Source organism: Schistocerca cancellata, chromosome 8 (genome assembly GCF_023864275.1).
Source record: "Schistocerca cancellata isolate TAMUIC-IGC-003103 chromosome 8, iqSchCanc2.1, whole genome shotgun sequence".
Taxonomy (NCBI): domain Eukaryota; kingdom Metazoa; phylum Arthropoda; class Insecta; order Orthoptera; family Acrididae; genus Schistocerca; species Schistocerca cancellata.
This window is the reverse complement of record NC_064633.1, coordinates 46,663,435-46,674,250: the sequence shown is the minus strand read 5'-3', so window position 1 is coordinate 46,674,250 and position 10,816 is coordinate 46,663,435. Positions and strand designations below refer to the sequence as shown.

The window sequence follows — 10,816 nt, the reverse complement described above, 5'->3', positions numbered from 1 at the left end:
CCTTTCGCAGCAATGCAGGCTGCTATTCTCCCATGGAGACGATCGTAGAGATGCTGGACGTAGTCCTGTGGAACGGCTTGCCATGCCATTTCCACCTGGTGCCTCAGTTGGACCAGCGTTCGTGCTGGACGTGCAGACCGCGTGAGATGACGCTTCATCCAGTCCCAAACATGCTCAATGGGGGACAGATCCGGAGATCTTTCTGGCCAGGGTAGTTGACTTACACCTTCTAGAGCACGTTGGGTGGCACGGGATACATGCGGACGTGCATTGTCCTGTTGGAACAGCAAGTTCCCTTGCCGGTCTAGGAATTGTAGAACCATGGGTTCGATGACGGTTTGGATGTACCGTGCACTATTCAGTGTCCCCTCGACGATCACCAGTGGTGTACGGCCAGTGTAGGAGATCGCTCCCCACACCATGATGCCGGGTGTTGGCCCTGTGTGCCCCGGTCGTATGCAGTCCTGATTGTGACGCTCACCTGCACGGCGCCAAACACGCATACGACCATCATTGGCACCAAGGCAGAAGCGACTCTCATCGCTGAAGACGACACGTCTCCATTCGTCCCTCCATTCACGCCTGTCGCGACACCACTGGAGGCGGGCTGCACGATGTTGGGGCGTGAGCGGCAGACGGCCGAACGGTGTGCGGGACCGTAGCCCAGCTTCATGGAGACGGTTGCGAATGGTCCTCGCCGATACCCCAGGAGCAACAGTGTCCCTAATTTGCTGGGAAGTGGCGGTGCGGTCCCCTACGGCACTGCGTAGGATCCTACGGTCTTGGCGTGCATCCGTGCGTCGCTGCGGTCCGGTCCCAGGTCGACGGGCACGTGCACCTTCCGCCGACCACTGGCGACAACATCGATGTACTGTGGAGACCTCACGCCCCACGTGTTGAGCAATTCGGCGGTACGTCCACCCGGCCTCCCGCATGCCCACTATACGCCCTCGCTCAAAGTCCGTCAACTGCACATACGGTTCACGTCCACGCTGTCGCGGCATGCTACCAGTGTTAAAGACTGCGGTGGAGCTCCGTATGCCACGGCAAACTGGCTGACACTGACGGCGGCGGTGCACAAATGCTGCGCAGCTAGCGCCATTCGACGGCCAACACCGCGGTTCCTGGTGTGTCCGCTGTGCCGTGCGTGTGATCATTGCTTGTACAGCCCTCTCGCAGTGTCCGGAGCAAGTATGGTGGGTCTGACCACCACCACCTAAAGAGAAGGCCGCGGCGCGCTCTTGTGACGTCACGCAAAGCGGGCCAGGGTTGGCTTGGCGCTGCGCTTAAAGAATCGAGACGCACGGCCTGCAAATCTTTGTCAAACGGTTTTACAGAACCTATTCCGTAAAAAATAATTAATTTCTGAAATACTTTTAGCTTTATATGGCAGCTTCAATATGAAGTGCCAATCATTTCGATAATGGTCATAACTATTGTGGTATTTCACAGATGAGTATCAAATTTGAGAATGTTGCCATCAAAAATAGGGGTCGCTATGAATTTGTGTTTGATGCATATTACACATTCTATTGCTGAGTATGAAATATAGATGAGGTTTTGAAATTTTCGTAAAACTTTGGATCAATATCTGCTTCCAATCTCGAAAAAATTGAGCATCTGCAGCAACTTCACTTCCGATCGCAACGCGCGCGAATGAAATATTCATAACGCCTGTCATATCTCGTAAACCGCTGGAGATAACGAAACGAGATCTTGGCAAATGATACCAAGCAAAGAGGAGAGTACTTTGCCGAATGGTTAAAATAAGTAACTTTATCAATCGCGATATAGCAGAAACTATAGTTTATAATTCTTTTTTACCGGTAATGTAATTGCATAAGACTTATCAATAGCCAGTGAAAACGTACGAGTGCGGGATGTAAATAATATTGCGATATACATGATAAAACAAGGTACATTTGTGAAAAATGCACTGTGATAAAGTACATTCTTTCTGGACCAGACAACTATTATTTACACTCACTTGAAAAATTCTGCACTAATACAGTGTATAATATTAAATTCCTCTGCCTTTAGTATCCTAAATAAATATTGTGTAGATGTTTATAGAGCTCCCTCACGAAAGCTGAGTACATTCCCCAAGCAAACAATCACTTTTAACTCACCTCACAAAACAATTACGCGTTGTTATTGTAATATAAATTTTCTTTCCTGTAAAACTATGGCAGATTTTGAGCATAAGTCAACAGTGAAAATCTACAAACCTTCAGCAGACATTTGCAGCAGTTGGAATGAGACAATGTGTCAAGCTAAAAGCGTCAATAATAAATTTAACCTATTTCTAGATTAATTTGTTCCATTGTTTGACACATCGAAAAATAAAACAGATATGCGTCATACAGAGAGATCGCTTTTTAAACATGAAAACAGCAGTTTCAACATTCGTTAGCACTCATGCTAACTAATGCGAGAGTGGAAAACAACACCCACTCACAGAGAATAAAACGTATTGGTAATGTGTAACAAAATACGAACTGCAGAGAAATTTAAACACGAATAAAAAGTAACACGAGCCACAAATTTATACTTCGTTTTCAAAATTAAAAATGAAGCCACTTGATAACGAATACTAGGCCTATTTACTGCGAACTTTTGCTCACAATTTTAGTCAAATGTATCCAAAATGCAAGATATTCCACCAGAAAAAAATAATAATTGTACTAGGTATATAGTTTTTACATACCTTCGTGTGCTCAGTGGGTTGGAAATTGTCCCGATGAATCGCTGAAAGACATTTCCAACGCAGATTCGCATCTTTCGGAAAGGAAAACAACATTACTTTCGGTCGAGTTCCGTAATTCCCACGACACCTTGGCACACAACACTTGTAAACCATGTTCACAGTAGCTTCACTACACGTAAACACTGTAATCGCTAGTTTTAAGCACGAATATAGCACTGGATCCAACAAACGTGTAGATAAACAAACGCTTCGAAACACAACATGGTGGCCCGCTTGGAGTGACGTCACAGCCTGCTATGAATTTCGCGCCGCGGCCTTGTCTCTAGGTGGTGGTGGTCTGACACACCGGTGTCAATGTGTTCTTTTTTCCATTTCCAGGAGTATATATATATATATATATATATATATATATATATATGAATTCGTGACATCCTGTGTGACCAATTTCCTTTTTCTCACGGACACACGCCCAGATCGTCCGCTCATATTAATATCTCAATACTCTGGCATCTCTCTCCCCACATCCATCACTGCTGGTGGCTCACCTCAACTGCTCAACGCTACGCGCTGTTCACATCCAACCGTCCAACACTAAACTAGTGAATAATCTAACAATGAGTCCAACCAGTCCCAGACTGCACACAGCACAGTCAGTGATTTTCATTCAGAGCGCTACGTGGCGTTACCAACATAAAAACCTAAACAGACTACTTACAATATATCGAACGCTGGCAGCTTATTTCTCGAATGTTGTTTTGCCAGTACGGGGGTAAGTAAGAACGCTCAGGTCCTTCAAAATTTATCACTAACACGTTTTACAGGCCCCTCCCTGAAATGCGTAAAATGTCCTTAGAGATTTCCTAAGGAGGACAGCTATCATCAGACGTCTTGATGCACCCGACTGGCTTTCGGTTCGTTACACGATCGACCACTTGCGTTTGGCTGGGAGCATGCAGAAAGTCGATAGAAGCTACACGCCGTATTGGGCGCACAATAAGGAACATAACAAAAGCAACATTTGATCAACGTTTTGTCTGTGCTGCTTCCTGAATCATTCTTCCTTCTTTGTATTTACTAGCTCTTCTAGCTGCCGTTCAAGAATTTATCATGAACTGTAAAGATATCATCCTCCTGTGCAGCTATCAGAAATAAATTGAGGATGTCAGGATCTTTGTAAGATGGGCAGTGAGCAAGAGGCGCCAGTTGCACAGCATCCCAGGGGTGGCTAGCAGAGGATAAGCAGTATTAACTCAGAAAATCTGGTAATGGAGATACTAATATACCAACAACTACAGTTAAGGCTTATGATAGGGTAGACTGATGTTTCAGAGAATGGCCTGGAAGAGTCAACTCTGAAAGGAAGGACGGTGTTGAAGAACTGGGGAATTATGAGACTGATTTTAGGTTCTGTTAGTGTGTGGATACTGCGACAAAGAATACCACGGTAGGCAGTTAAGTTGAACAGGAGTGGACATGTCTGAAAAGAGCAATCACTGATGTTTCACTGACGAGCATGGGTACAAGGAAGGTAACTGCGAAGAAACATTGGGTAAAAGATCAAACACTTCAAATGATATACGAAAGAAAGAAGCATAAAAATAGCCAGGGGAAGACAGGACTCCAGCAATATAAATTAAGATGGAATGAAATAAATATGAGGTGCAGGGCAGCCAAGGTGAAATAGTAGCAGGAAAAATATAAAGAAATCAAACACAAATGATTGTCGCAAGGACTCACTCAGTATGTAGAAAAATCAGTATAGCCTTTGCTGAAATTAAATCAATGGCATCTACATTAACAGTGTCCTGGGAATTTCCCTGTGTAAGGCAAGTGTTGACTGGAAAGTCTACACTGATGTCCTATATGAGGGAAAGGAATTTCTTGATGACGTCATATAAAAAGAAAGTGGAGTCGATATGGAAGACATGACAGCTTCAACAATAGTTAGGATCTAAAAGAGCTTTGGGAGATATAATAATATGAAGTAAGCAGAAGGGATAGGTAACATTCCATCGAAATTCCTAAAATCATTGTTGTTATAGCAATCAAACAACTATTTAAGTTGGAGCGCAGGATCTATGAAACTGACTTCTGGTAAAACGACATCGACACAATTACGAAGAGAGCAAGAACAGATAAGTTCTAAAGTTATCGCACAATCAGCTTAACGCATCATGCATCCAAGTTGCTGATAAGAGTAATTTAGAGAAGTATGGCAAACAAAATAGAGGATCTGTTAGATGACGGTGAATTTCATTTTATAAAAGGTAAAGGCACCGCACAGACAATTCGGACGTTGAGTATGATAATGCAAACAAGACGGACGAAAACTCAAGACACATTCATTGGTTTTGTAGAGCTATAAAAAAAGGTTCGACAATGTAAAACGTTGAAATAGGTTCGAAATTCTGAGAAAAATACGATGTGGTTACAAAGAAAGACTGGTAATATACAATATCTACAAGAACTGAGAGAGATCAATACGACTGAAAGACCAAGAACGAAATGCTCGGATTAAAAATAATGTAAGACAGGGATGCAATTTTTTGCCCCTACTGTTCTGTCTATATGTCGAAGAAGCAATGAGGGAACTAAAAGGAAGTTTTAAGAGTGACTTTTAAATTCAGGATGAAAGGACATCAATGATAAGAGTTCTTGATGATATTGTTATTCCTAGTGAAGAAGAAGAAGTGTTACAGCATCTGTTGGTTGAATTAACAGTCTAATGAGTACAGAATACGCGTTAAGTTTAAATCGGAATAGACAAAAACAGTCAGCACTAGTGGATATGCCAATAGCGAAGAACTTAACAAGAAATTGATGGTCATGTAGGTTATGAAATTAAGGAATTCTGCCATCTTGGAAGCAAGATAACCCGCATCAGACCAGTCAGAAGACATGTAATGGGGAAAAAGAAGAGAAATAAATAGCAGCTTAAGACAAGACCGACTGACACTTGAAAAGAGGAATTTAATACAAGCAGTTCTAGAAAGTAATATCTGAAGTAGCAGTGTCGGGCGTTGGACGCTATGTGATTGGCTGATGCTTCTTAAGAAGGAGTCAGTTGGCAGAAAGTGCCATCTGTCAATGGCTGTCTCTCTCTTCTACTGGAGATTTGGTGGATTTTAGCTCAGCTTAATAGGTGGCCTTGGATGGAGAATTTGTAAGGTACCTCTTATTTGCAGACAGGAGCGTCGTTTACTTTATTTCCAGTTTTGCTATACCATAAACGTGAAGTGGAAGCGAAAGTGAAAGTATCACCAATACACTACGTATGGAATAAGGAGCGAGTGGCAGGTTCCCACACTGGCTAGCAGAGGCGGTTGCCCATCTGGAGCTTTCAAAGGCAGTGGGATGAGGTTCCGATGCCGAGATCGTTCGTGGTGTCGGCAAAGAGATACACAGGAAAAGTACATTTATTCTGGCACTATTCAATCAGTTGTTATTAATAAATATTTACCAACAGAAGTTGCCTTTTGCCTCTCAGAATTTAGAAGGAATTTATGGATCATAAATACTATTTTTAAGTAATTTTACAGTACTAGGAAATGTTATTAACAAATAAATCAATAGCTTTGGTATAAACGAAGATGTACGATCTTATACGAACTATACCGATTGTACGCTCAAGGTACAAACTGTGCATCATAATCGGCAGTCGTCGATACGATGCATTTCGATCCGGTCATGCGGTAGACCATGCTCTCGTATCATTAATCAGTGTGAACAAGTTCATTTTGCGGCGCTTCTGAAATAAACGCACCGTAATGGCATCCTACGTAAAAATTCTTTGCCCAAAAAAATCTTCTGCACGTTTCGTTACGTGAAATATAGAGAGTGGTACTGTACTTTCAGGATCCGAAGGAGCTGATACGCCTCTGCAAGGGGACATATAAGTACGAGAGCATCTCCACATAACAGGTAGGAAGAATAATTATGCGGCGGCTCGTTAAATCAGTTCAAGGACGGACTGGCTTAATTATCGCAAAACTCGGGTGGAAAAGCATCGCCCGTTTTACTGTACGCCCCTTATACCACCATCTACGAACTCACCGGCTAAACTGAGACATTTCTGGAGGTTTAGTATTAATAGGAGGTTGTTGCAAGTCATCGAAGTATGTAGAAGTAACTACAGGTGTAGCCATGGGAAATGTGTTGGGACTATTAAATTGGTTCAAATAGTTCAAATGGCTCTGAGCACTATGCGACTTAACTTCTGAGGTCATCAGTCGCTTAGAACTTAGAACTAATTAAACCTAACTAACCTAAGGAGATCACACACAGCCATGCCCCAGGCAGGATTCGAACCTGCGAGCGTAGCGGTCGCTCGGTTCCAGACTGTAGCGCCTAGAACCGCACGGCCACTCCGGCCGGCTTTTGAAATTGTATATTAATGAACATATGATAATATTAGTTGTAACCTCAGATTTTTCGTAGCCAATGCAGTTATCTATAATGAAGTACTGTCTGAATGAAGCTACACGAATATTTAATCTTGTTTTGATAAGTTTTGACAGTGGAGCACACATGAGCTACTTGCTTTGAATGTTCAAAAATATAAAATTGAGCGCATCACAAAAGGAAAACATGCAGTATCCTATGAAAACAGTATCAGTAAGTCGCAGTTATCAATTATCTCATTCAAATACTTGTATACATCATAATGTACTGATTTGAAATAGAAGATCTCATAAGCTTAGTCCTGGGTAAAGCGTCTGACTTCGGTTTGTTGGCAGAATACAAGGGAAATGCAATCAGTATTCAAAGAAGATACACCCTAGAATACTGCTCAAGTGTATTTGATCCGAACAGATCAGGACTAATATGGGTACTCAGTGTATAAATAAAAGGGCAGCACAAAGGTTCAGAGGTTTTTCTGAGCCGTGGGAGAGTGTCGCGGAGGTGCTGAAGAAGCTGGACTTGCAGCACTTGAATACGGACTAAAACCATCCCGAGAGAGCCTGCTTACAAAGTTTACAGAACCGGGTTCAAATAATGACTCTTTCTGTATGCGACAACCCCCTACACGTCGCTTGCGTGGGAGAAGATTAGATTAATTTCTGCTCACAGTGGAGCATTTAACGAGTTATCCTTCCGTCGCTCTATAAATGAATGGAATGGAAAGAATCCCTAAAACGTGGTACCATGAGAAGTACCCTCTGTCCCGCATTTAACAATGGTCTTCGGAACACATGGACCTATGTGTGCTCTCTTGGTAATTGTTAATGGTGTTGGATTCGTTTATGCCTGCAAGACTTAAACCACATTCATATTTCTGCTACAGCAGTGCGAGGATCCTATATTTTCTATCCAGCAACGTATTAAACACGCTTATGACAGTAGTACTGTGCTAATGTTCTACTAAAGGCGTGAGTAATGTTGACATAATAAACTCAAATGAGTGTAAGTTCATGTTTTATTGGAGCGTTCACGCTTCTGGCTACGAGGTCATAATACACCGAAGCGCCAAAGAAAATCTGTAGGCATGCATATTCAAATACAGAGATATGTAAACAGGCAGAATACGGCGCTGCGGTCGGAAACGTCTATATAAAACAAGTGGCTGGAGCAGTTGTTACACCGGTTACTGCTGCTGCAATGGCAGGTTATCGATGTGAGTTTGAACGTGGTGTTATATTTGTCGCAGGATTGATGGCACACAGTATCTCCGAAGTAGCGTTAAAGTGAGGATGTTCCCCTTACGACCATTTCACGAGTGTACCGTGAATATCAGGAATTCGGTAAAACATAAAGTCTCCTACACCGCTGCGATCGGAAAAAGATCCCGCAAGAACGGGACCAACGACGACTGAAGAGAATCGTTCAACGTGACAGAAGTGCAATCCTCTTGAAAACAGCTGCAGATTTCAGTGCAGGGCCACGAACAAGTGTCAGCGTGCGGACGATTCAAAGAAACATCATCGATATGGGTTTTCGGAGCTGAAGGCCCACTCGTGTACCCCTGATGCCTGCACAACAAGTTTTACGCCTCGCCTGGCCCCGTCAACACCGACATCATCCTGTTGATGCCTGGAAATATGCTGCCTGGTCGGACGAGTCCCGTTTCAAATTCTATCGAGCAAATGACGTGTACGAGTACGAAGACGACTTCGTGAATCAGAATGAGATTTTCACTCTTCAGTGGAGAGTGCGCTGATATGAAACTTGCTGGCAGATTAAAACTGTGTGCCAGACCGAGACTCGAACTCGGGACCTTTGCCTTTCGCGGGAAGTGCTCCTCCAACTGAGCCACTCAAGCACGATTCACGCCCTGTCCTCGCAGCTTTACTTCTGCCAGTACCTAGTCTCCTACCTTCGAAACTTTACAGAAGCTCTCCTGCGAACCTTGCAGAACTAGCACTCCTGAAAGAAAGGATATTGCGGATACATGACTTAGCCACAGCCTGGGGGATGTTTCCTGAATGAGATTTTCACTCTGCAGCGGAGTGTGTGCTGATATGAAACTTCCTGGCAGATTAAAACTGTGTGCCGGACTTCGTGAATCCATGGACCCTGCATGAAAATGGTTCAAATGGCTCTGAGCACTATGGGACTTAACATCTATGGTCATAAGTCCCCTAGGACTTAGAACTACTTAAACCTAACTAACCTAAGGTTGGTTGGTTGGTTGGTTTGGGGAAGGAGACCAGACAGCGTGGTCATCGGTCTCATCGGATTAGGGAAGGATTGGGAAGGAAGTCGGCCGTGCCCTTTCAGAGGAACCATCCCGGCATTTGCCTGGAGTGATTTAGGGAAATCACGGAAAACCTAAATCAGGATGGCCGGACGCGGGATTGAACCGTCGTCCTCCCGAATGCGAGTCCAGTGTCTAACCACTGCGCCACCCCGCTCGGTAAACTAACGTAAGGACATCACACACATCCATGCCCGAGGCAGGATTCGAACCTGCGACCGTAGCGGTCTCGCGGTTCCAGACTGTAGCACCTAGAACCGCACGGCCACCCCGGCCGGCGACCCTGCATGACAGCGGGGAACTGTTCAAGCTGGTGGAGGCTCTGTAATGGCGAGAGCCTTTGCAGTTGCAGTGATATGGAATCCCTCATTCGTCTAGGTAGGAAAACAATTAAAATCGCTCAAAAGAGGAAAGGCTTCTGGACCTGATGGGATACCAGTTCGATTTTACACAGAGTACGTTAGCATGCTGTCCGATGACCTGCGTCCATTCATGTGCATTCTGAATTCTGGCGGATTTTTTCAGTTCTAGCAGGACAATGCGCCACTCCATACGTCCAGAATTGGGATGGCTCCAGGAACACTATCCTCAGTTTAAACACTTCCGCTGGCCACCAAACTCCGCAGACGTGAACATTATCGTGCGTATGTTGGATGCCTTGTAACCTGCTGTTCAGAAGAGATCTCCACCCCTCGTACTCTTGCGGATTTGTGGACAGCCCTGCAGGATTCATGGTGTCAGTTCGCTCCAGCACTACTTCAGACATGCCACGTCGTGTTGTGGCACTTCTGCGTGCTTGCGGGAGCCCTACACGGTATTAGACTGGTGTACCAGTTTCTTTGGCTCTTCAGTGTATATGAGCAATTGCCACATTTTCAGCCGACTTCCTCTCGGTATGTGTTGGACGTTACTTGCACGAGCCAACACAGATATAACGCTTTTACGAGAAACGAACGCTCATAACATGTCCCTCGCAGTGTCTTAGTCAGTTTGGATATAAGAATTCTTCTTTGGGTACTCAACCCAAGATTGTAAGACACAGTCCAGAAAAGTACTAGAAAAGGAACAAATAGGAGGTACCCATTGCTACTAGGGCAACGGCCTTGCCGCAGTGGATACACCGGTTCCCGTCAGATCACCGAAGTTAAGCGCTGTCGGGCGTGGCCGGCACTTGGATGGGTGACCATCCAGCCGCCATGCGCTGTTGCCATTTTTCGGGGTGCACTCAGCCTCGTGATGCCAATTGAGGAGCTACTCGACCGAATAGTAGCGGCTCCGGTCATAGAAAACCATCGTAACAACCGGGAGGGCGGTGTGCTGACCATACGCCCCTCCTATCCGCATCCTCAACTGAGGATGACACGGCGGTCGGATGGTCCCGGTGGGCCACTTGTGGCCTGAAGACGGAGTGCATT

The 10,816-nt window shown here is 44.6% G+C and overlaps 1 pseudogene; it reads left to right on the top strand.

Moving 5' to 3' along the window:
• The first annotated feature begins 10,494 nt into the window (after positions 1-10,494).
• On the top strand, positions 10,495-10,611 carry LOC126095872 (5S ribosomal RNA; annotated as a pseudogene).
• Positions 10,612-10,816: the final 205 nt, after the last annotated feature.